General features: G+C 37.8%; 1 pseudogene; it reads left to right on the top strand.

Annotated features, from left to right (window-relative positions):
* The first annotated feature begins 395 nt into the window (after window positions 1-395).
* Window positions 396-26,070, top strand: LOC124721801 (annotated as a pseudogene).
* Window positions 26,071-26,823: the final 753 nt, after the last annotated feature.

Here is a 26,823-nt window from a genome sequence, read left to right as displayed (position 1 = left end):
TTTCTAACGCACACTGTGGACATTTTTATAAGCGGAGGTAAGTTTCTGGAAATTTCTTGTTTAGTTATTAGTGTAAGATCTACGGTCTCTATTGGAAGTCCCCCTTAAACATCCCAACAACCACCACCACCTCTATTGGATTGGATTGGCTTTGTCAATAATGATTTTTAATTCTCTCATCAAATGCCCCCACTTTCGAAATCAGTACTTTAATCTAAAAAGCCATGGATTCATGTCAGCAAATAACAACTCTGCTTTTTCCTTCACATTTTAAATTAATCAAATAAACTGGCTTGTTCTAGTGCGTAGTTCCGTTGCTTTGTTGTCTTTGGTTGTCGGTATTATTAAAATCCACTGCTCCGGTATGTCTTCATTTATTAAAATACAATCTCTGAAAAGCAGTTTGTTTTGAGGCGTATGAAATTCAGTGCTGTGTTTATCTAGGTTTGTTATTTTGAGTATGCGAATGGTGTCCATTGTCATGTAATCGTATCGGGTTAAGAAGTTATTTGTGTGTTCGAAGTTTGGTTGCGCGTTGCGCGATTACTTGCTAGTTGCAAGCAGTTATTTTTATCGGTGTACTGCTACAAATTATTCGATTGTTGTAAAAGACGTCTCCAGGGCTATTACGAGTCATAACATATCAAAATTGATGAAAATACGTCCTAAAATAATCTCCCTTCGTTGTCTCATACCATTATTATATATACTGTCTGATGTTTTTGGAGCATTAGTAACATCCAGTACTGGTATGTAATTTCACTGATAAAATCAAACCATTACCGTCGCACCCCTCCAGTTCTGTAGGACTACGGTTTTGTTGAATACAGATTTTTTAATATTGAACTGTATTAATCATCCCTTTTATGTGTAATCATGCTTATTTCTAGACCTCGGTATATTTATTTTATTACGCATTGTATCGCAGTCATGTTTTACGTGAAGTTTCATTGCTCACATCGAAATAATTGTGACGCATTGGCATTATTTCACCTAAACCAAGTATGTAAAGATCTGTATTTACGAATACCGGTACATGAAATGTGTGGATATTGTAATTGGAATTGTGAATAAGTTTTGTTTTAATTGTAGCGTAACTATGACTGTGTAGCTAATATCTAAACCCCAGAAAGCACCAAGCTGGTATTCTGAAGGGGGTGTGGAATCTGAGAAACAACCAGTATTCAAGAATATTGCTATCAAAAAGATGTTTTTGGGAGTTAATTTGACAAACTTAACCATGATAGCCTCATGATACTTATTCAAGAAACTGGACTAAGCAATAAATGCTTGTGTGTGAAAAAATAAACGTGTTTGGAGTCCAGTGAACAACATGAGCCATAGGTAGCCTATATGAACTGTGATGTCATATGGCATCTATGATATTTTGTTTGTTTCAGTGAAATATTTTGAGTGTGTGTTTTGATCATAATATGAAGTTTATTTTTTGTGGCTGGTAGCTTAGACTGTATTGTTTGCTAGGTGTACTTTAAGTCTAGGCCTACTGGAGATGGTGTTCGACTGGGGGAATGCTTGTGGCATACAAGATGTATATATGTGTTCATTTACATTGACAGGCTGATCTGTAGACTAGTGTAAACATATATCTAGGATAAGTTGGGTTGGTAGGTCATTCCACAGATACATTTAAGGTAGGTCATTCCATAGATACATTTAAGTACCTATGTGAGGCTCCATTTTCGAATTGTGGTCTGGTATTTTCAAGTTTTTAATATATTTGAAGGACTAATAGAAAGAACATCATGGGCCCAAAACTACCTTTTCTCACAGAGATCCTGTTAGTCTCTAGCATTTTATTTCGCTAATGTTTTCGTGTTATTAGTTATGTGAGCAGTTGATCAGTTCTGTGTCTTATATCTCCACCACGTTAAGGGTGTTGTCGTTCATAAGCTTGGTATCACATTTTTAACTAATCCTGTTGTTGGCATTTCAAAGATTGATTTGGACACAACAGTTCATAACCAGTTCTTTGTCTTGCCTTTCTCCAACCAGTCAGTTATAGAGAGGTCTGTGGTTTAACATGAACTCTAAAAACAGTGCAGTTTTTATATTAACAGATTGTTGCCAGAGGTTAAAGAGTGATAAATGACAGAAGAAAGGGGTTGTGACATTTTGAAAACTTAAATTAAGTGCAATTTTAGGGTATGCCTTCTTAGTCACTGTCCACGTTCTCAGACTAACATGTAAAAATCTTTTTATGTACCGTGATATCATGTCTTAGAGTTGAAGTTTGTTGTCTAGATAACAATAGGGGGAACAATCTTACACGTGAGGTGACATCAGTGCAAGAATCCAAATATTAAACAATGAAGTTATTAAGGAATTGTTTTATAAAGAAACAGTATGGCTGGTCACTACTGATAGTCAAGGAAGCAAGATCCCAGGAGGCCCTACTGCTGATTAACACTTTTAAAAGTGAAACACTAATCTTATTTTTCAGAACTATTCATTCTTGTCCTCACATCCTGTCTGTCTGCGTGAGGTAGGAACTAAGTTAAGGGGCCATTGGAAGTGTTCTGTTCCACCTGTCTCCTTTGACCCATGAGATAATGGTGTTGTGTGTGTGTTTTTGAATTGGTTTGTGTTTGTTGAGTTTAACATCTGATATTGGGTTCATTATCACTATGGTAACATGGGTTTATTTGAGTCTGGGTAGCCAGTGCTGTAATGTGGATTTGGAAATCTTCGTGCGTGCGTGTGTGTGTGTGTGTGTGTGTGTGTGTGTGTGTGTGTGCGTACGTACGTACTGGTAGCGGCGGTCAACCTAGGTGATTTTGTTGCATGCTTTTGTTGGTAATAAACTTTTATTTTTGTTTTAATGTGTAGTAATTCTGATGTTCTGTCTGTTTTACATTTATCGTACTTTGGTTGGTTTTAATTGATCTGGTGTATATACAAGTTTTTGCGTTTTCGAGTTGTTGAAGGTTTTGGTTTTTGTGATGTTTTTTGAGTTATGTTGGTGTGTGAAGTTTACATTGTTTTCATTATTATTATTATTATTATTATTATTATTATTGCTGGTAGGTATTGAGAGCTGCATTTGAGCTACATAGGTCAAGGGAAATGTCTGATTCCACTCTTCGGGTTGTAGCTATTGGTTCCTTGGTATCTGGGCTTCCTTTCAGCTGTATTGGTTCCTTGCTATCTGGGCTTCCTTTCAGCTGTATAGGTCGAGGGAAACATCTGATTCTGCTTTTCGTGACACTTATGCAGTCTAGGGAGTACATGCACTGATCACGAGAAAAGTACCTATTTTTGAAGGAAACACGTATTTCTGAAGATATAAGCATATATATGCGCTGAATACCAAAAATTTTTTTATTTCAAAACTTGAGTGTTACAGTCATATCTGACGCGCTCTTCACCAAAAAAGTACTTATTTTTCATTTGGATGCAAAAAAAAATCAGTTAACTGTCTCAAAATTTTTTTTGTATCAAAAATGACATATTGCATATGTATGCACGGAATTTAATTTTTTTTTTTCCTCTCTCTCTCTCTCTCTTCAAGAAAGGTGGAATTAATAACAAAATTGTGGAATGGATTTTCCCAAAACATTGACGCCAGAGAAATTCCGCCAGGTAGTTATTCAGCATAGCACGGTGAGTTCTGAAAGGCCTTATAGGATTTTTTCTTTAGCTTTTTGCCAGACTGACTTCATGTGATTTGTGGTTGCATTTGTAAAGGGATCGAGAAAATAAAGCGAATGATTAACAGCCAGATTATTGTAGCCCAAGTTACCTATGGTGGTGTAAGTTGCCACAAATCAGAAACTGCTGTGGTTCCAGTAGCAAAACATACTGTTGCAAAATTGGCAGCAAATGGGTAGCATCACGTTGTGGCACAGCAACCATAAAGCTTTGCTTTGTCTCAACGTCATAACCACCAAAGACCCATTGCTCTCGCACCTATGACTTCGATGGTGCTGACGAAGCAGCTCTCGTCTATTTCAACAGTATGGCCAGGGCCGCCCAAAACTATTGGCTCAATTAAGAAATATTCATGGCAGATATCTCTACAAAATTAGCACCAATCGACCACAGTGTGCTCACTGCCAATTTTGAGCTCCCTCATTAAAAACTTTTGCCTATTGGGTTCGAAAACCCACATGTAAGACAGTTGCAAAATTTTAGAAATGTCTAAATGACTGCCAGCAAAAAATGACATTTTCCTGATTGAACATTTCTTTCTACAGTCCCTGCGAATGGAGCAGCTCCAAATTTCGCCATCTTTCCCTGTAGTTTTCTCCAGCTTCATCTCGTTGTATTCAACACAATACCCATTTTCACACACCATATCGTTCTTCATAAGATCTTGTTGCCTAGCCCATTGTATTGAGCTTTGGGTGTTCTCCATAACATGGTATAAATCTTCCATTACAAAGTCGCTCAAATCTGGAAAATTTCTCGCCATTTTGGCACATGCAGTAATATACGATACTTCAAAATGGACAGCCTCAACAGAAAAATATAGGTTGTTGGGCGCACTGATCAAGACGCATAACTGTGAGCAACAGGGACATATACCATATGCAACAATATGCAAAGCCAACAATAGCTATAATGGTTAGGATGTATGAAACTGTAAGCATTACCTATGGCTAAAGAACTCTGTGAAGAAATATATTAAAGTGTCTGCAGCATATTGGCATAGCAACATGAATAAGCTGGTGAAAGCAGACAGTTAATCTTTTTTTTCCCCCACCTCCATATGAAAATAAGTACTTTTTTGGTATTCCGCGCATATATATGCTCATATCTTCAGAAATATATTTGCTTCAAAAATAGGTATTTTTCTCATGATCAGCGCATGTACCCCCTAAACTGCGTAAGTGCCATTTTCGTTATTGCAGATGTTGGTTTTTTGGTATTGTGGGCTTGGTTTGAGCTATATAGGTCGAGTGAACTGTATGATTCCTGCTGGCTTTGTGGCTGTAGCATTATGTCGTAGGTTGAGACTTTTTTAGGGGTGATGTGATGTGATGTGATGTTTTGTATTGTTAAAATTAGGTTGTCCTTGCCCTAGACCCCCTATTTCCCGCGGTTGTTCTGTAGTTTCATTTTATCATTGAAGTAAGATTACTTTCACTGTTTCTATTTTCCTGCAGGTTTGTTGGCATGTGTACATAGTGACAATATTGACGACATTTTGTATACTCTGGACGTAGGCGTTTCTGTCATATGGATGACGTCATGGGTCAAAGCAGATGGATTAAATCGGATGCTTCCCTAATGCCGAGTTCCGAAGGTTTGATTGGATCTACTGACACTGCCTTTGACTGGTAGCATGCTACTGATGATGTGGTGTGTGTGATATCCATGCACAAAACTTCCACACAAACACATGGGTCGTTTCACAATGCCGTAATTAGTTTCAACCAGTCAGTGGTAGTCTTCAGACGAAAGGCATATGCTGAAGCTGACGGTAGACAGAGATTAGTTTCTGTTGTGTTCAATGTTGTTGAGAACAGAATGGAAACCAGTATGTGCCTTTACCCTAAAGGCGCTAGCTGGCTTGTCAAAATTGGATACAGCGTTGTGAAATGCTTGTGAGATTATGTCAAAAAATATATAAAAGAATTTTAGATCCCTTATCTCTAAAACAGTATGTCATTTTTTTCCATATTTATATTGCTTCTGCATTATTTTTAAATGCAAGTGGGGGAGCCTATGATTGTTTCGTTATGAGAATAGATAAAATTGTCGTTGCAGTGTGTGGCTGATTTCGATGAGTGATTTATGTCCAGCATTTTGATTATGTGATAGGTGAAAGCAGACGGTTGGTATTGATAAAAATCAAAATTTCTGTTATGTAAGCTAGGACTAGTGGGCCAGGGAAAAAACTAACTAATCGCTCGGTCATTTCAGAAAAAAATTGATATTTGCTGGATGAATTCCCGAATGTTTAATGGGTTTAAAGACATTTTTTAAAAAATTTTATTCTCAACATTTAGAAACAGTGGCTATTTTTTGCTTTTACAGGCATCTGTTTTTCTTTTTTTTTTCTTTTCTTTTTTTTTTTTTTTTTTTTTTTTTTTTTTTTTTTTTTTTTTTTTAAAAAATTATTCAGTACTGAGTTGAAGAATCATTAACTGGACTATAAATTAAAAACCATGATAACCATGCTGAATGTATTCCTTAATATAGGCCCTACTTTTAATGGCTCAAACTTGTTGATTGCAAGCTAAAAAAGCGTATTCTTTAAACTATTTAATTGGATAGATAAAAATTCTACTCATCAAGCAGCGGCAGAACACATACATAAAAGACAGCTGTAATTGGCAAGCTTTTGGAGCCAGTGGCTCCTTCTTCAGACAGAAGGGTGGAAGGGGAAGTAATCGAGTGAAGGAGAAAGACTGGAGAGGTCTAGGAAAAGGGGTAGATATTGGTTAAGTCACCCAGAACCGCGGGTCAGAGGAGACTTACCGTACGGGATGAGAAGGAAAGACATTACTTACGGTAAGTCTCCTCTGACCCGCTGTTCTGGGTGACTTTCCCGATATCTACCAATTTTCCTAGACCTCTCCAGTTCTCTTCCTTCACCCCTCTTCCGTCTTTTATGTGCGAGTTCTTCTGCCACTTGGTGAGTAGATTTTTTATCAATCCTAATTGTATTTTTCCAAAGTAAGAGTAATTTCTCAGCCTTAATATTTATTGTGCTATTACACTATACAGTATAACTACTTCTTATGGTGAGAAGCTTACACAAAATGTACACTATTTTAAAAAATTGATTTTTTGAATTTTTTCGTTCTTTGACCTACAATATCTTTGTAAGGAGAGCAGATAAAAGTCTGAAAATTACACACTTAATGGATCTTCATGATATCAAACTTAAATTGGAAGTAACAAACAGAAAATATTGTGGGGAAGGCTAACCAAAGACTGCAATTTATTGGCAGTACTAAGGAGATTGCCTACACTACGCTTGTCCGTCCTCTTTTAGAATTCTGTTGCGCGGTGTGGGATCCTTGCCACATAGGACTGACAGAAGTACATTGAAAAAGTTCAAAGAAGGGCAGCACATTTTGTATTATTGCGAAATATGAGAGAGAGTGTCACAGAAATGATAATGGATTTGGGCTGGACATCATTAAAAGGAAGGCATTTTTTGTTGCAACAGAATCTTCTCATAAAATTCCAATCACCAACTTTCTCCTCTGAATGTGAAAATATTTTGTTGACACTGACCTACATAGGGAGAAACGATCACCACAATAGAATAAGGGAAATCAGAGCTCGAATGGAAAGATATAGGTGTTCCTTCTTTCTGCGCTCTATAAGAGATTGGAATAATAGAGAACTGCGAAGGTGGTTCGATGAACCCTCTGCTAGGCACTTAAATGTGATTTGCAGAGTATCCATGTAGATGTAGACAAGCCTGTACAAATCTGTGTGTTGTCATCCGCCTTCCACCAACATCTGTTCACTCACACTTAGTTAATAATGAGCCCTTGAAGTGTGCAGTTGAACAATGGAGTCTCAAAATAACGAGAATAGTTTTTCTAAGTGTTGGTTACTAACCTTGAAAACTCAATAGTGTGTCATTTAATTGCCAAAGTCAGGATAAATTTCTGAAGGGCAAAAGCAAACCTTGGCAGTTGATGAATGTATAGTTCTTGCTGACTTTTCTGAAAACTATTCCTTTGTTGTTCAAGTGAAATACAAGGGCGCCACTGGGTAAACAAACAGGCCACAGTTTGTCCATTTGTGTTCTGTTATAAAGATCCAGATAGACTAGAGTTATAGTTTTTGTGTTGCAAATGATTACTTTGAGCACAAAGCTACAGCAGTGCATGCTTTTCACCTGCAGTTAACAAACTACGTAAAACAGCACGACAGTTCCATAAACAAACTGATGAACTTCTCTGATGGTGCTGCAGGCCAATATAAAAGCAAACAAATATTAATATCTCCTTTCTCAAAGAAAAAAAGACTGTTGGCTCGGTGCAGAATAGCACTTTTTTGCATCATGTCCTGGGAAGAATGAGTGTGATGGCATAAAGGGTACAACAAAGCGAGCTGTCACAAAAGCTAGTCTGCAACGGACCTATGAGAACCAAATCTGGACACGTCAAGAAATGTTCAAATTCTGTAAAGAATAGGTAAAAGGGATTACGTATGTTTCATTAAATGTGAGGAAATATGAGAACTCTATGCCAATGTCTTGGAGGAAAGATTCAAAACTTGTCAGAAGATTAAAGGCACCCGATCTTTTCATTGTTTTATACCTCAGTCATACAACTTGCTCAACTGTAAGTTCACATCAACATCCTCTGATAGTGAATGTCATCACTGTGGAAAACTTGTACCACTGACACTTCAAAGTAAGGACATAGTGGCTTGTGTCTATGATGAACAGTGGTGGATTGCCAAAGTTGGTAACATTGCTCGTCAAAACCAAGATGTGGATGTTACATTTTACCAGCACCAAGAACCCCATTTAAAAAATTTGAAAAGGATCAACACGAGAGGCCCGTTAAAAATGCATTAAAGGAGTTGTCTTCTCCCCTGGAATTTATGACTGTGACTAGGCGAACATTTAACTCTGTGCCCAACATGAGTGAAGAAATATCTCTGTTGTTCAATAAACAATGTAGCAAAAACAAACAAGTTGAGAACGGGATAATGTAATGAATTGTCTCATTTTTTGAAGAGTTATCCTAGATATTTTTAAATTATGTAATTTATACACTGTTTCCATCAGCCCAGATATTGCAAACAGTAAGAAACATATTTTTGACTCATATTTGAAATTTTTTTTGTCCATGGAATCTCAAGGTTGAAATTTATACAGAAGTTTGATATCATAAAGGTCTATTAAATGTGTAATTTTCAGATTTATATCAGGTCCATTAACAAAGATTTGCAGACCAAAGAATGAAAAAATTCAAAAGATTTGTTTTTAAAGTGTTTCTAAGTATAAGCTTGTCATAATTGTTTCTCTAAAAAAAAAAAAAAAAGGTATCTGTACTGAGTAGTGTAATACCACAAAATGTATTAAGGCTAAGAAACTACTCTTTGGAAAGATAGTATTAAAAATGGGTTTTTTAAATTTACAACCAACAACTTTGAGACATTAAAAGTGTATTCCCTAATACATTCAGCAGGGTGATCATGGTTTTAATTTATAGTCCAGTGTCTGCTGAAATAAATACCTCTTATATGAAAGGTCTGGGGCAATCCATTACTGAATAATTTAAAAAACCACAGACGCTTATAAAAGTGTAAGAAAGCCTGAAACAAAAATGGCTGCTCTTTCTAAACGATAACCAATAAATGTTTTTAAAAAATATTTTTGAGTCCACCAAACATGAAGGAATTCACCCAGCGAATTCTTTCTACGAGAATGCAGTTGTCTCTCTTTGTAATTTTATGGCTTTCTCAAGTATGTTTCCCTTTGGATACAATTAATTGATAGTTTTATGGTTTGGATGGTGTACGATCTTCCACGGAATGCTTGTATTTACTTAATAGGCACACGTTTAAAAATCCAAATATTAGATCATTATTTCTCTGAAGGAAACATTGTTTCCAGTATAAATCCTAGATGCAGAATTGTATTGTTTACATTGTGACTGCAGCACTATTCTTCTCTCACCTGTTGTATATAAATATTTCTGGAATAATTTTAACATCTGTTTAACAGGACACTAATGACAGCAGCAGAGAAGCTTGCCGCTGTTCCTGATGTGGATATCGACCCAGAAGGAACATTTAAGTATGTTCTAATACGTGTCTTTGGTCCAGAGGGTCCTGATGGCAAAGAACCGAGCAAATTAGTGGTCAGTAACTGGTAAACTAATATTTGGTCAACTTTGTGATACATTATTATTTGAGAGACAGTCGTTAGCATCATTTTTCAATTTTCTCAGTTGAATTTTTCTTCTGATGTCGGTGACTTGCAATGGGGAATTGTAGCCTAAGGTTGGTTGTTATCTGCATAACATAGTGTTTCAGTGTTTACTGTTAAATTGGAAGTGAGATGGTGGATGGCGATACAACTGAAAACGCACAAAAGATTTTCACTGAAACACTGTTGAACTACAGTTATGGCCCTGTGTGCTATGGTATCTTTGCCAGATAGTGTTGACAGAGGACATAAAAAAGCATTCAAAGAAGAGCAACTTATGTTGTTTTATAGCTAAGAAGGGGGAGTGCGCCATGGACATGCAGGGTGTATACGACCCGGAAGATCCGGGGAAAAACCCGGGAAATTTTTCATTGTTTTTGTTTTCAGTTAAATTTTTGTAATTTTGATTGGTAAGAACCGATACTCTAACAAAGGATATTACTGTGTCTCAATACTGCAGCAATAAAACATGAACAAGAGAAAAAACGAAAATAAAACTTAAATTTCAAGGGAAATGCACCATATACAGCAACAAAACAGTGCTCATACAAGTGTCCGCCAACAGTAAAATGTGTCAAAGGCTTTAGGAAGACTGTGCAATGCTTCGTAACAGCAAATTGCCTCCGCTGAGCGTGACGTCACAACTGTTTACATTAAATTCATTTTAGCAGTTACGAGCTCGATCATGCGCATGCACAGTTGAGTAGTACCTTCTCCCGCTTCTGGCTACAGAAATTGTTGGCTGTGTAAGCAGTCGCAGCAAGCAGCTAGATGCTACTGGGAAAAATTTTACTGGAGCGCCCAAGCTGCCAGATTTATACATGCGCAGGAGGTCCAAATCTGGGGGGGGGGGGGGGGGTGGAAATTCATATTCTTCAGGGGGGGGGGCGGGGGAGGAAACCTTGTTTCACAAAGCGACTCGCATTCAGCGCACGTTAGTTCGTTAGTTTATCGATTATTCATATTACTTTGAAACTCATCCCTGTCGGTTTTTGAACATTTTTAACACATTCTAAGTTGATTTTGAATGAATCGTAAGTTGATTTGTGAATGCGTGCGTAGTGTACATGTTTCCTCTGTCAGTGGAATCTGACAGAGCTGAGCGAAGTAAGGCTGAATGGATGAATACCAACCGCTGTCTGATTGTGTGGTTGATTGTGTTTGCGAATGATGAGCGTTGTTGTAATTACTAGCGGAATCCATAGATTCAGACTACAGGAGTGGAAATAAACGAATAACACGTAAGAATGATTACGTATTACCTTCGTGGTGTATACAAGAAAATGAAATTTTGACAAAAAATTTTTGGGCAGATCGCTATACTAGTAAGGGCGAGTTGTACAGTCCCCAGCTAGCAGCTACTTTAAGTTCTCTTCTGGAAGAAGCACGGAAAATGTGTTGTACGACCATGTAACAACGCCTAACCGGAGAATAATCACGGGATAGCTAAACCGTTGATTCTGGTAGAGTTAATGAAGTTAACCTGCAAATAAGCTTTGGCATTGGCAGGAATAGTTACAGAATTAGCGATAACAAGACTGTTTGTTAGAATGATGAAGGAGAAGAAATGGGGGCATCACACAAATTATGGAACAATATGACGATTCCAAGTTCGTATAAAAATTTCATACTACTACTTTTCGATCTCGTGCTTGAGGAACGGGAGTGTATGAATGAAGTGTGAAACTATTTCCTAACGTAAAGCTTTTTGCTTGTAGTTGGCCTAATAGGCATTTGATATTGGTACTTTGTGAATTATTTTCTGTCCTTACAAAACAGACCGTTTGTGCCAAAACAGTCTCATTTATTTTGTGTGTATTACAATTGTTGTAGTATTAGAAAGGCCTATTTTGTTTTATCTAGCAGACAGTGACAAAATAGGTGTAATCAGATCGGGAAACAACGCCAGTCTTGGGTCCTATTTGTATTAACAGCTTTTTCAGTATTAGACAACGACATTTCGACTTTTCGTGTAGCAAAATGTTTGACGAACTTTGATGAGGTAATAGATTCTTTCACAGAAGGAAAGCACTCCATGTAAAGCTGTACCGAGATTAGAGGGTAAAAAATTCTAGGAGCTAAGGATTGAAGAAACATGTATTGTCTTGCTTGTCTCATGTCTTTACTGGGTTTATATATCCTATATTTAATTTTATGTCACACAAAGCAGCAAGTTGTTAGCTGATAGGGAACAAAGAGTGCACATTTTCTGAAGAGTTCTTTTTTTTTAAAAAAAAGAGGGACAGAATGTCAAACCGGCCAACTGTAAACAGGAGAGGCACCACAGGACATTTTAATTTCCATTGTCCTGAATATGGTTTGATGGCATCCATTACAAAATATCAAAATATACACATTTCAATTCCACAGAGCGAAGTACAGTGACGTGCGATAGGAGAATGCTGTGTGAGGAGACGAGACGCTGCACTTTGGCACACTTATGACATGTCTTACATTTCCTCAAACACACATGTTGCATGCATCAGACCCTTCAGAAAGACGTGCACTACAAAATGAACATATTTTTGTGTGTGTGTATATATATAAAAAAAACAAAGATGATGTGACTTACTAAATGAAAGTGCTGGCAGGTCGACAGACACACAAACATACACACAAAATTCAAGCTTTCGCAACAAACTGTTGCTTCATCAGGAAAGAGGGAAAGACGAAAGGATGTGGGTTTTAAGGGAGAGGGTAAGGAGTCATTCCAATCCCGGGAGCGGCAAGACTTACCTTAGGGGGAAAAAAGGACGGGTATACACTCGCTCGCACACACACACACACATCCATCCACACATATACAGACACAAGCAGACATATTACACGTTTTTTCGAAATTTTCCCGAATTTCTCCGTCCTTTAACGTGTTTTAGCGGCAACACAACCACGTAACCTTTATGCACATCGCTGTCTACCAACCCAAGTTCACCACAGGATCAACTTAACCAACACTTTTTCGCCTTTTTTCATACCAGATTTCCAGTTGCTTTCTAGTTCACCTTTATCTCTCCCCATATATTTTTATCTTTCATTTTCATTTCAACCTCATGTTACACTTTCCACCTTCTAATACCATGTCACCCTCACAACACCCCCACAAAAAAAAAATGGTCTTTAAATATGTCTGCTTTTGTCTGTATATGTGTGGATGGATATGTGTGTGTGTGCGAGTGTATACCCATCCCTTTTTCCCCCTAGATCCGGGACTGATGCGCAGAACAGTCTGAATTACAGTTGGGAAGTGGGTAGTCTACACGTGACCCATTTTTACATTTAGTGTTTTTGCTGTTTCCTCTTCATTTACTGCTCCCACATCAAATGAAGACAAAACAGATTTCTGTGGCCGGGAGCTATCAAGTGAATTAAAATACATTCACATAATAATGGAAGGCTAAACTGTGTTATTAGTTGCAGATTTTATTTTATTTCCATCTTTCTGACAGTCAAGCGTTAATTGCCTTTTAGAACAATGAAGTTATTTTTGTTGGTTTGGCAAAGAAATTTTCTTTCATTAATCTTTTCCACTAAGGCAGACAATATATTTGAGACAAAGTGTTTAATTCCACACACTGTGTTTGCTGCATTTCAAGTGCACATTTTCAACTTCTAGCACATTTGGCATTACGCCATAATAAAGAACCAAACATGAGACAGGACGGTACTGGTACTCCAAGAAAATTTACATCCCAAAAACCACATAGAAAAGCTTAATAACAGGTCGTGGGATTCTGGACATACAAATTTGCACTTTAAATGTGAACATTTTAGTATGGGTCACGAAATTCCGATTCTCTTGGAGTATCCTCTGATGTCTTGTTTCTTACATAATGTAAGATCTTTTAATGTTTCACACGTACGAACATGCGGGCTCCCTACGACATCGTAGCTGCGCTTGCGCGGTGACGCCTGTCATCTGGCGCTCTCTGGCAACTGCAGAAACGAACCTATTTCTAACAGGTCGTGGGAAAATATTTCGAATGGTGTGTTGAAAATCGTTACCATCAAAGTACCATTCTAGCAGTTACACCAGAACTATGTGAGATAATGTACGATGAATTTCTTAAATCACAAAGTGTTTGACTCTCATTTAAAAATCAACTCTTTGATGATGAGCCATTTAGATGAATTTTGAGCCTGGAAGATCAGACATTTATGTCGTTATTAAAAATTTTACTGGCACCTTTGTGTGATACATCTTAAATTGTAATACGCGCATGAAAGACCAACATTTTATGAGAAAGCTTAGCTTCTCTTGCAGCGTATTAATCTGATAGACCAATATTATATGTGAAGGCTTTGCGTTTCGTTTAGCAACACTATTTACATTAATTTGAGCCATTAACTTTTTCTGTTGGTGTGTTCGCGCTACTTAACAGTGATGTTGCTGTTGGTTGACTACATCACGTGTCCTAAGCTCTGAATACCTGCTGTGATCGGCTGGCGAAATCGCATGAAATGAGCTATGACTAACTTACAAAAGCGCATCCCAATCTCAATTTCAATGCTTTGGAAAGTAACATGCGGTGTTTGGTGGAATTCGAGTTTATACTTTCCTAATACAAAAATATGCAGCATACATGTTGCTGCACATCAAAGATCTTTCCAAAATGCGTGTTTCTTTTTTTTTTTTTTCTTTTTAAAGCGCCAGGAAATTCTACGCCCGTGTATAAAACCATAATCAAAGGACTTATAAGTTATACAGTTCCAAGAGAAAATATACCATCAGTTAACAGGGAAAAAGTATGTTTTCACTTGGGGGAAAGTGTATTTTTGACTGAGAAATCCGGGAATTTTTTTTCCTTGTCCGCATATACCCTGACATGATATACAAGTTGGGGTGACAGTCATTAAAACAAAGGTGTTTTTTGTTATGATGAGATGTTTTCAGGAAATTTCCTCTGAATGGCAAAATATTTTGTTGGCACCCACCTACATAAGGAGAAATTATTATCGTGATAAAGTAAGAGAAATCAGAGCTCCCACAGAAGCTGTTGAAGAGTGGAATGTTACAGAAATAGTCTGAAGGCTTTTCGATGCATCCTCTGCCGAACACTTAAGGATACAGGATACTTATAAATGGTGGAAAAATCAAAATTTTTTAAATGACTTTATTAAATTCTATAGTCTTTCCTGATTACATTGATATATACACTGTAGGGTTTGAAATGAAAAATGACCTATACATACCAAATTTTAAAGTTACGGTCATGTACGAGGTGCGACAATAAAGTAATGAGACTGATTTTCTTTGCAAGATGTGGCACCCCTGCAGGCTTGCGTAGGCACAATATCTGTGACCTTGGTCTATAAGCCGCTTCTAGTTCAAGCGGCATGTTGAAGCAACTGCTCAGTCATTAGTTGTGCTGTAATAAGTTAACACGTGTTAGTGTCTCTCATCACAGAAATGGAACTGCATAATATTGCGCAACAGTATGCCATTTCTTTTTGCGTTAAATTGAGTGAAAACGCGATGACAACTTTTACGGTAAGCTTAAGAAGGCTTTTGGAGAGGAGGTTATGTCAAAAGCTCAAGTTTTTGATTGGCATAAAATGTTTAGTGAAGGCAGAACAAATGTTGAAGATGAAGACTGCAGTGGACGACTGTCAACCTCACGGACGGATGTCAACTTGGCCAGGGTGCATGAACTCATAAAATCTGATAGAAGGTTATCCATGAAAATGATTACAGGAGAACTGCACATCAATCGAGGAACGGTTTGTCTAATAATAACATTGCTGATAATTGGATTCTGCATCACGATAATGCACCATCCCATACTGCTCTGTCAGTACAGTAATTTTTTACCTCAAAACAAATTTCGGTACTGCCAGAGCCACCTTATTCACCAAATATTGCTCCGTGCAACTTTTTTCTCTGTCCAAGAATCAAAATGGCGGTCAAGGACACCATTTTCAAACAACGCAAGATGTCCCAAAAGCTGTGACGAAGGTCTTGGAGGATATTACAGAAGATGAGTTCCAGAAATGTTACCATCAATGGCAGAAGTGCTAAAAAAAGTGTGTGCAATCAGAAGGGAACTTTGAAGGAGACAACACGAAAATTGACTAAAACTGTAAGCAACATTTTTTTTCACATCAGTGTCATTACTTTACATTCGCACCTTGTATACTGCCATGCCCCCTTTATTTCTGTTACAGAAACCAGTATTATTTTGAAAAGAACTGTGCACTTTCTTTCTGTTTCCAGCGATTATATGTATGATACATTGTATATGTTGGTAACGGTGCAGGTTTCTAGCGTCTGTAAATGATTATCTTTGCAAGTATTTACTTTTGTGTTCTGAAGCAGTTTGTTCACATGTTAATAAACGTTTGTTTCCCAAGCGCTACATATATTTGTGAAAATACATATTTTTTAGTGTGCCACACACCAAGAAATTCAATAAAAGGAAATTCTGTGGTAACCAGTTCACAAACAAAACAAGCCACACTGTTGAAAGTAACCTACGTGTCAGTTCTTCAGTGAAGAAATTCGCACATGGCACGCCTCCTGGTGATTCAAATTTTTGTGTTAAAAATGACGCTGTTTGTAGTGGATTTGTTGTTGTTGGTGTGGGTATCTTATCTTCTTTGATAAAGGAAGTGGAAAAATGTAAACAATGTGATGGTGTAGGCTGTCTGGAAATAACTGAACAACAAAGTAGCAGGAAGGGTTTAGCGTCAAAATTAGTTGGTCTGTGTAGATCCTGCAATAAATCTACCTCGAAAATGACTTTGAACATTGTGCATAATTCATATGATGTGAATTTGAGGTTAGTGTACGCAATGCGTGCAATAGGAAAAGGAAAAAAAGGCTGCACAAACGTTTTGTCATTTGATTGACCTTCCTCCTCCCAGTAGGTTCAGCAAGTACATAAGAATACTTTTAGGTGCCTTGACGGTTGTGTCTAAAGCATCTATGAAATGTGCAGTAGAAAAAACTGTTAATATTAGTGAAACAAGGGACATTGCTGTTGCACTTGATGGGACATGGCAACATCGAGGACATCGTTCCTTGAATGGTGTTTTAAGTGCTACTTCTGTGGAGAATGGAAAAGTTGTTGATGTTGAGTGCTTATCTAATTATTGCCACATCTGACATAGTAACACTGAAGGACATATTGAACATCAGTGTTATAATAATTATGATGGTTACAGTAGAGGTATGGAGTGTGATGGAGCTCTAAAATTATTTCAGAGGTCAGTGCCCGTTTATAACGTTAGATATACAAAGTACCTAGGTGATGGGTACTCTAAAGCTTTCAATAAAATTAATGAGTTCAATGTTTATGGTGATAGCTTCGTAACAAAACTGGAGTGTTGTGGACATGTGCAAAAGAGGATGGGTGCTAGATTGAGGAAGCTAAGAAGTGAAATGAAAGGAAAATTGCTATCTGATTGAAAATCTCTGTCTGGCTGAGACAGATTGACAGAAACTGAAATAGACCTCCTTCAGAGGTATTAAGGACTGGCCATTAGACAAAATGCACCTCTGAATGATGATACAGCAATGAGGAAAGCTGTATGGGCCACCTACTTTCATAAGTTGTCCACAGATGACCACACTGTTCATGGACTTTGCCCTAAAGGAGCAGATTCTTAGGTGTGGTTACCAAAAAGCAAAGGAAAGTGGTCAAATATACTATCAAAATATCATAAGCATTATCTCCTTGAGCCTGTTATGAATGAAATAAAACCAATTTTTAGAGACCTGAGTGGACCCCGTTTTGCTTAGTACCACATTTACTCGAATCTAAGACGCACCTGAAAAATGAGACTTGAAATCCAGGAAAAAAAAATTTCCCGAATCTAAGCCGCACCTGAAATTTGAGACTTGAAATTCAAGGGGAGAGAAAAGTTTTAGGCCGCACCTCCAAATCGAAACAAACTTGGTCCATTGTAATATGAGACACAATTTAGGTCAAATGAATGACGATACAGCTACAGTAGTTTGGTTCGAGTCGTAAGCTCAGTAGTTAAGCTTTACCAGGTAGCCATTGCTATGCGTCAGGCGCTCCGTCCGTATTATACGGGTACCCTTCCTCTTTCGCGTACTTCGTTAGCGAAACAATGGCAAGAGACTGCTATTTGCTGTTACCTACACTCCTGCTTTCTTGGAGAATGATCAACAAGAACCAAATAATAGACAGCGTATGATAGAAGATATTCTGAACGGGAGTTTAGCGAAAATTTTTCTCCGTTTGAAAATCTTTGCAGGCACCTCTTTAGTACATTACATTCTGCACTGAAATTAGTCATTTTAGATTTAAAAATCTAGTCAATTGCCGTGCTTCATTTCTGACTGTATCACTATTAGGCATAAGAATAATACAAATATAAACATGGGATGATATCTATATTTTTCCGCGTTTGCTGTTGTCTCACTCTAGTTTCGTAGTTTATTATTTGCTGTTACCTACACTCCTGCTTTCTTTGAGAATGATCAACAAGAACCAAATAATAGACAGCGTATGATAGAAGATATTCTGAACGGGAGTTTAGCGAAAATTTTTCTCCGTTTGAAAATCTTTGCAGGCACCTCTTTAGTACATTACATTCTGCACTGAAATTAGTCATCTTAGATTTAAAAATCTAGTCAATTGCCGTGCTTCATTTCTGACTGTATCACTATTAGGCATAAGAATAATACAAATATAAACATGGGATGATATCTATATTTTTCCGCGTTTGCTGTTGTCTCACTCTAGTTTCGTAGTTTATTAGGCAGACAGGATTTAAATGAGTTAGCAGCAAACACGAAAGAATACATGGCAAAATGTTTATATTCTAATTATTCTTATGTGAAGAGAATACTGCATGCTATTCATAATTCATAAAAGTTCCTATAAGGAACCATCTCTTCTCACAGTTAGGAAAAAATTCAGAACGTAGAGTTGGCCATATTGAGAAACATCCCAAACAGTCTTGCCAGTCGGATTTTCGTAGTGCATTGAAATGCTGCTACATTCAAAGGTGCACAAGACGGAATTTGTATTTACTTCGTTGGATAATGTATGAAAATGCAGTGGTCGAAACTCGAGACGGAGGAAAAACTTGTCTGCCACCCCCCCCCCCCCTTTTTTTTTTTAATGCACTCATGCAGAGGGTTTGGCGCCAGTATTTATCTTTGTGCCTGGCCTGCAAAGCATGCCTGTGTAGTGCTACATATATTCGACAGCAGAAGTTAGCTGTGGCGGCACCTACCAACATTTTCCAGAACTTCCGCTTACTTTGCACTCGATTCTAAGCCGCAGGCTGTTTTTTGGATTACAAAAACCGGAAAATAAGTGCGGCTCAGATTCGAGTAAATACGGTAAATGTCTTCATGGGGGCACTCAGAATACAAATGAAAGTTTCAACCATTCCATACGGGAAAGATTACTCAAGAATGTTTTTGTAGGACTAAATACATTAAAAGTTGGTGTACTAGATGGTGTGCTATGTTTCAATGACGGAGTGATAGGAAGGTAGGAAGTCCTGAGAAATTTGGGCATAAAATGTGGCTCTAATATGAAAGATCAATTTCTTCTGTGTGACAGACAACGGGTGCATGAAGCTGAAAGATTCGCTCTTCAAGTTACCAAAGAAGCAAGAAGTGCTAAAAGGAATGCCAAGAGGAAGCTTGAAGATGAAGAAAGGCTGCAGGATGTAGACTATGCTTCAGGAATGTTCTGAGGCACAGTTTAATTGGACTCATATGTTCATTCGCAATTTCCCGCTAGTTGTTTTCTTCAGAATTCAGGTACAAATATTTCCTAAAGTTTATAAAGCATTGCTCTAATTTTTTCTGTAACTTTTGGTAGTCCATACTTATGTAGTAGACCTAAGCTTTATTGCAGAATCAGCTAAATCATAGAAAAAATAACATTTTTATTTGGAAAAAATTATAAATATTAAAATGTAAGATGTGATACTTTTTTATCCTTGTAATATACGTAATAGGTGGAATTAAATAGGTCTAGTATCTCAGCCATGTCATGCATGTCTGGTAAAAATTTGGTCTCCTTCAAATGTATAACATTGGATTAAATGGTACCTCAGTTTGAGGAAGAATTTCCTTGTTACTTTTTTTAAATAACTCTAAGCAGGTTCAAAAATATTCAAAATACTTCTAATTTGTTTAGAAAGTGTGCTCTATTACCTGATATCAACAAAAAATCTTAAAACATATACATTATAAACAGTGCCTGAAAGAAATATAATATTGAGCTGGAAAAATGCCCCGTATCCTTAAGTGTGAACTGCCAGATAGCCGTGTAGATTTACACGAGAAATATCGTCTGGTTTGCACTGATGATGTAATGATGTGAGGGGGCTGAATGCAATTTTTTTTTTTTTTTTTTTACGCCTGCTTTGGTGACGGAAGCAGTGCATTCAACTTCCAGAAAGAAATTATCTCACAAAACAGGCCTTTGACTAAACTTCATAAAGTGCCGTACTGTGCTGGTTTATGGTATAGAGCAGATGTTACCAACAAGTATTCCATTGGTTCTCCATCATTTGAAAAAAACGTCGTTTTCACTAAAACACAGCTACATTTACAACTCCATTTGTCCTGTACAGTGTTCTATAATACATACAATTGTGACTTTAAATGACAGCTTTGAATTATCAAGGGCATCAGTTTTTTTTCCAAATTTAATGTGCCATTATCAACAGAATGATTGCATGCAGATCATTATATTGGCGTGTGAGGTTTTGGGATTGACATTTATTTTTTTTATCGCGTATCTTGAGACTTTGAGCCAAAGCTCGTGGGATGAGATGGTACCTAGTTTACAGAAAGCTGAATATAAAATTTATATAAAAAAAATTACAGAATTAATAAAATATGAAATTAAGAGAAATTAGGATAAATTACATGTTGCATAGAGAAGTTCTCATGTATTGTGAGGGTCTCTTGTGCAGAATTGTAGCATACCACAAGGTAACCTTTGTGTGTGGATTTGAATACTTACGTGTATCACTCTTTTTTTCTGCCCTGCTGGGAAATTTGAAAAAAAAAAAAAACCTGGAGAAATCTTGTTTTTTGTCTCAGTAGATGAAACAGTTTGTTTACTGGGATTTCCTGCATCGTCGCTGGCTGGATGCAGCTTAATACATGCACCGCTTCCCTACTCCCTCATTCTTACTGCTTCTCCACTTCCTACCACTCCCCTCAGCTTGCAGTCAGTGCTGCCACCACTTCTTGCCACTAGCCTAGTAGCTGCCGATGGGAGGCGTGAGGGGTGGTTTGTTTTGATATGATTCTTGGAGATTGTTGACCCAGTGGCTGGAGCCAACGGTCATATGTGCACGAGTTGTGTCTGAGTGATTGTGTGAATGTGTGTGTGTGTGTGTGTGTGTGTGTGTGTAGAGTATTTGCACAAATTGATGGATTTATCACCACCATCTCATTTCGTCAACATAATGTCAGTGACTTGTGTAAAGCTGGCCACATGAATGGACTTCCATGATGGGCCAAAACCACAGGCCATTTCTGTGGGTCTCTCTAACGGATTGGGGCTGCCGATTTGAAGCCCATCGTTTCCCAATAATGTGCAAGCCCTGCCCATCGGATCTAGTCTCGCCGATCTGCTCCCAGGCCGGCTCTGTTTGTGTGTGGTATAATGCAGTGGGTTTTCGTGATTTATCCGAGGACTCAGGACTGTGGTGCTCCTCGGCAGGCCAGAGGCCACGGGCGATGGAGTTCAGGAATTGTGACTTTCTCACTGCAAGTACATTGTGCGGTACATTGTTTTATAAACATTTTATTTATTCTAGTACATTTTGGGGCTTAGAAAATAATTTATACAGGATGTACATATCTTTTTTTTTTACGAACATTCAGTACGCGAAACATGAGTGTCCCGGCAGACATCAATACAGTAATCGAATTCGTGTCATACCTGTCCCAGCATGGCATCGTCAATTGCGATATTTGTTTCTCGTATTCTCTCCCGGAGCTCTGCTACATCACGTGGTAGAGACCATACATACACCGGATCTTTAATGTGTCCCCACAGAAAAAAAGTCACACGGAGTGAGATCTGGTGATCAGGGTGGCCATTTCATGAAACAGCTGTTCCCTTCTGTAGCACGGCCAGTTCATCGATGCGGCAGCTCCGTATTCAGGTACCCACAAACTTCACGATGAAAATGGGGTGGAGCCCCATCCTGCTAAAAGATGAACGGAGAGCCCAATTGCATCTGAGGCATCAGCCATTGCTGCAACATATCCGAGTAGGAATATCCAGTGACAATGCTCTTGGCGAAGAAGAATGGCCTGTACAGTTTTCGACACGACAAAGCAAAAAAAAACATTTACATTTAGCGAATCACACCCAAATTCAATGCATTCGTGTGGATGCTTTGTACCCCAGATTCGACAATTATGCCTGTACACTTTCCCATTAGTGTCAAAAGTGGCTTCATTGCTAAAACTTAAGTGATCAAAATTCCATCCCCGTCCTTATTCAATTGTTGCAACTGTGAACAAAACTCAAAACACTTGTCTTTGTCGTCGTTATTGACCTTCTACCCTAGCTCCAATTTGAATGGTTTCATAGACAACTTCTGTCGCATGACTTGCCACAGTCAGTGGAGCCATTTCGAGTTCATGGGATGTACGACGCACCAATTTCTTTGGACTCCTTATGAATGTCTCTCGTATGCAATCCAAATTCACTTCACTCACACTGGGATGTCTGCTTCTCTGTGCTGGGCACAAGCAACCCGTCATAATAAATTTGTTGTGCCTTCCTTGTTGGTGGTTTCTTACCGTACTTTGTTCTAAACATCCATTGAACAGCTGTAGCACACACTTTTTTTGTCGAACTCCAACACACAGAAAGTTCCCTCCGCACCTGAACTTGCCATATTTATGACTGGTGCTATCGGCAAATCACCAAAGTATGCTGTGGTGGTATACATGAAAAAGAACTTTCAGGGTTTCTCTTCAAAATGACATATGTGTGATATCTGTGCTATGTTTGGTTCTTGTGCAATAAATAATTGAAAGTGTTCCCAGATGTAATGTACACCCTGTATATTAGAAAGTATGAGCGATAGGAAGAACAACTTGTGGCAGTCACAGGCGGTTTGTATGCTATGTACCTGTATATTTTGGCCTGCCTTATATACTTCTTTCAATAGGCCTACTTTTTTCTGAGGTTATTTCTGAAATCAGTGTAGGTATTTTAAATCTGCCTTGTGACTTCAAGGAAATGCGTATTTGTGTCACCAAATATGTTTAGTTTTATTGAAATAAAATAACATCAGTGGTCTTAATGGAATATTATATACCATTGTCTTTCTTTCTCCATCTAAAAACTGTTCATTACAAAAGATGCTGAAATTAGTACTTAAGATTTTTGCTCATGAGGGGAAGAAATACAGAAGTCCTTACATATTTTTTTTTTTTTTTTTTTTTTTTTTTTTTTGTGAACTTGTCTTTACTTGCCCTTGAGACCTCGAAATTTGTCAGGGAAAAATGCTAAAACTTGCTGGAAATCGGGGAACGTCACTTGGGGAAACTTGCGGCAACCGTGAATGTTCACAAGCTGGCACTGCAGAGCTTGCTGACTGCATTTTTCAGGGATGAGAATATTCTTGCCAAGTGCACAGAATTGGCCCAAACTATAACACCATATGAGATAACAGAGCAAAAGTAAACAAGCTTTTGTGTTTGTGTCCAAGACATAGTGTATAGTGAAGACAGAAGTGTTCATTTTCTGCTTAAGGTGTTGAACATGATACTTCTGAGAGAGCTTTTCATCTATCTTCAGTCTTAAGAATTTAAAATGTCTGTTCGACCAGCTCAGGACAAGACTATTTCTATTTTACAAGAGTTCAGTTGTTGGCAGTGAAGTATTAATCCGTTCTCCAAAAGCCATGTGCTGATGTTGCCAACTACCTTGTCAGCTAGATGATTTACGTTATGTTCAGTGTTTTCCGAGAGAACACGTGTCCGAATATACAAAAGCTTTCATTTGCATTTGCAGTAGGTATGGGAAAAAAAAAGAAAAAAAAAAAGAAACAGAAGCTCCTGTGTGTGTTTCCTATAGATAGTGGATATAACAACAGCTCCTTTAAGTTATGTTTTCAGATTATTTTTGATGCCACAATTTCCACTCACGTTGCTACTTTTGTGTTTTCTTCTTGCTTAGTACTCTTGATACATTTTGTTCAAAGTTTGACTATGGTTCCTGTTACTAGGTGCGAGGATACAAGTGAGTTGGCTTCCATTTGGACGTCTATGATGAGACGATGGACAGGGTGAAAGGCCTCGGCGTTGATGCAGAGTGCACTGGTGGTGGCAGAATACAGCACGACCCCAGTGCCAAGGTCATCAAAGTGTACAGCTACTCACAGGTAGTACCAAAAGCAGTGAGTTGTAGAAATGACAGTATGTGTCATCTTGAGTTGTTATTCAACTTAATTTTTTTACTGTGTGACTGGTTTCAGTTGAAGACCATAATGGTTTCAGTTGAAGACCATTTTCAGGCACCTGTTGTATATACATCGCGGATACGGGAAAATTTGGGATGAAAAGAATGTTTGAAAATTATAGTAACAATACAAGCAACACTTACGGAATTTGATTACCAGCAAAAACTATATATATCAAAAGAATACAATGTCAGAAATATAAATTAAATATCCACAAGCATTGTATGTATTGTTACTACAATTTTGAAATATCCTTTTTGCCTGAATTTTTCCTGTTTCTATGCTGTGGGAACAACAGGTGCTCGAAAATGATCTTGACCAAAACTGGTTGCATCGTAAAAAAAAATTATCAACAGCTTAAAGTGTTACATGATGTCATTTCTACAATTCGTATAAGCTGCAGACCACAGTTAACAAAAGATATTTTAAGAACAGTGAAGTTTCTGTTCATATGTTGTGTGCCCTATAATTCAAGTATTTTTAAAGCTTTTAAGAATGTTATACGCCAAGCTCCTCCATGGGAAAGCAGTTTCTGCTTTGGTTACATGGCACAAATTATAGAATACCTTGTTAGATGGTCAGAAGTAAATGTCACCAGATGTTAATACCTGTAAATCATCATCATGCTTCTTACACCCGTGTACAATAATTTGGGTGTGGTGTTGTGGACAAGTGTTATGGTTGAAATGGCTACTGTTGTTCTGAGTAGCAGCCATGATTATGAAACTTCCTGACAAATTAAAACTATGTGCTGGGCCAGGACTACATCCTGAAACCTTGCCTTCCGTGGACAATGCTGATACCAACTGTGCTGTTCAATCTGATTCAGGATTTTTTCTTACACCTTTCAGATTACTTTTGAGGCCACAATCCTTGCTTCCACTTGTATATTTAGCGAGAGAGAGTTGTATATGTAGCGAGAGAGAGAGAGAGAGAGAGAGAGAGAGAGAGAGAGAGAGAGAGAGAGAGAGAGAGAGAGAGAGGATCATCTTCTGTCCCATAATTTTATGACATTATTATTATTAATATTATTATTATTATTATCAGCTTCTGTATCTTTTGATTGAGTATAGTTACGGCAGCACATGAATTGTGGTGAGCCTGGTGTTTTTACAAGACTTTTTCCAGTTGCCAGGACAGTTGTCATAATTACTCAAATCAACAATTCCTTGCACTTGGAGCAGACCAAATGATTCCTCTGTACCCCTCGCACCTATTTTATACTTTTCAGACTGTGTTTCACACATTTTGTGACCTACCTGTTTCATTTAACACAGTTAATACAGTTGCAGATTGTGGGTACGTGTTTAATTTTTTTGCACGGTTACTGCTGCTTGTGTTTGTGTTGTGTACAATGCCAGACCCATCAATAGAAAAATTAATTCTGATGCTGCATCTTGCACATCTGTTCTGAAGGTCTTTACACACTCCCTTTTTCTGCTGCTTTTGTGTTGTGATGTGTGGTGTAGAAAATTTCAGATTGCTTTACGGTTTCATGTGCTCTGTATTAGATGCAGTTTTAGTGTACGTACAAGCACATTGTTTACTTATGATGTAGTTGTAGTTAAGAGTTCTCGTTTTAGTGTTTAATTATTATTGTGATATGTAGCACACTGTTTAATTGTACTTTAGTTTTAAAATACCCAAGGACTGCTTCATTTCAGGGGTTTGGGAAGGCAGACCACAGCAAGACTGTAGAAATTCTGAAGACTGCATATCCTGTTTACAACATTACTTGGAGTGATGAAGGATACTGATCTGCTCAGGTAATTAAATTTACATATGTGTGATACATTCAAAATGTCTCTGACATTACGACAACCTTCATAATGAATGAAGGTGATATTTTTTCCATTTAAGCTGTTGTATTTTAATAAGACCTCTCCTTAATTATACAGGGTGATTCAAAAAGAATACCACAACTTTAGGAATTTAAAACTCTGCAACGACAAAAGGCAGAGCTAAGCACTATCTGTCGGCGAATTAAGGGAGCTATAAAGTTTCATTTAATTGTACATTTGTTCGCTTGAGGCGCTGTTGACTAGGCGTCAGCGTCAGTTGATGCTAAGATGGTGACCGCTCAACAGAAAGCTTTTTGTGTTATTGAGTATGGCAGAAGTGAATCGACGACAGTTGTTCAGCGTGCATTTTGAATGAAGTATGGTGTTAAACCTCCTGATAGGTGGTGTATTAAACGTTGGTATAAACAGTTTACAGAGAATGGGTGTTTGTACAAAGGGAAAAGTTCTGGACGGCCGAGAATGAGTGATGAAAATGTAGCACGCATCCAGCAAGCATTTGTTCGCAGCCCAGGAAAATAGACTCACAGAGCTAGCAGAGAGCTGCAAATTCCACATTCAACTGTATGGAGAGTCCTACGAAAAAGGTTAGTTATGAAACCTTATCGTCTGAAATTGGTTCAAGCACTGTCTGCAGCTGATAAGATTAAAAGAATCGATTTCTGTGATTTTATCCTTGCTCAAATGGAAACAGATGAATCTTTCGTTTCAAAGATTGTG

Source organism: Schistocerca piceifrons, chromosome X (genome assembly GCF_021461385.2).
Source record: "Schistocerca piceifrons isolate TAMUIC-IGC-003096 chromosome X, iqSchPice1.1, whole genome shotgun sequence".
Taxonomy (NCBI): Eukaryota; Metazoa; Arthropoda; class Insecta; order Orthoptera; family Acrididae; genus Schistocerca; species Schistocerca piceifrons.
This window is presented reverse-complemented; position numbering and strand designations above follow the sequence as displayed.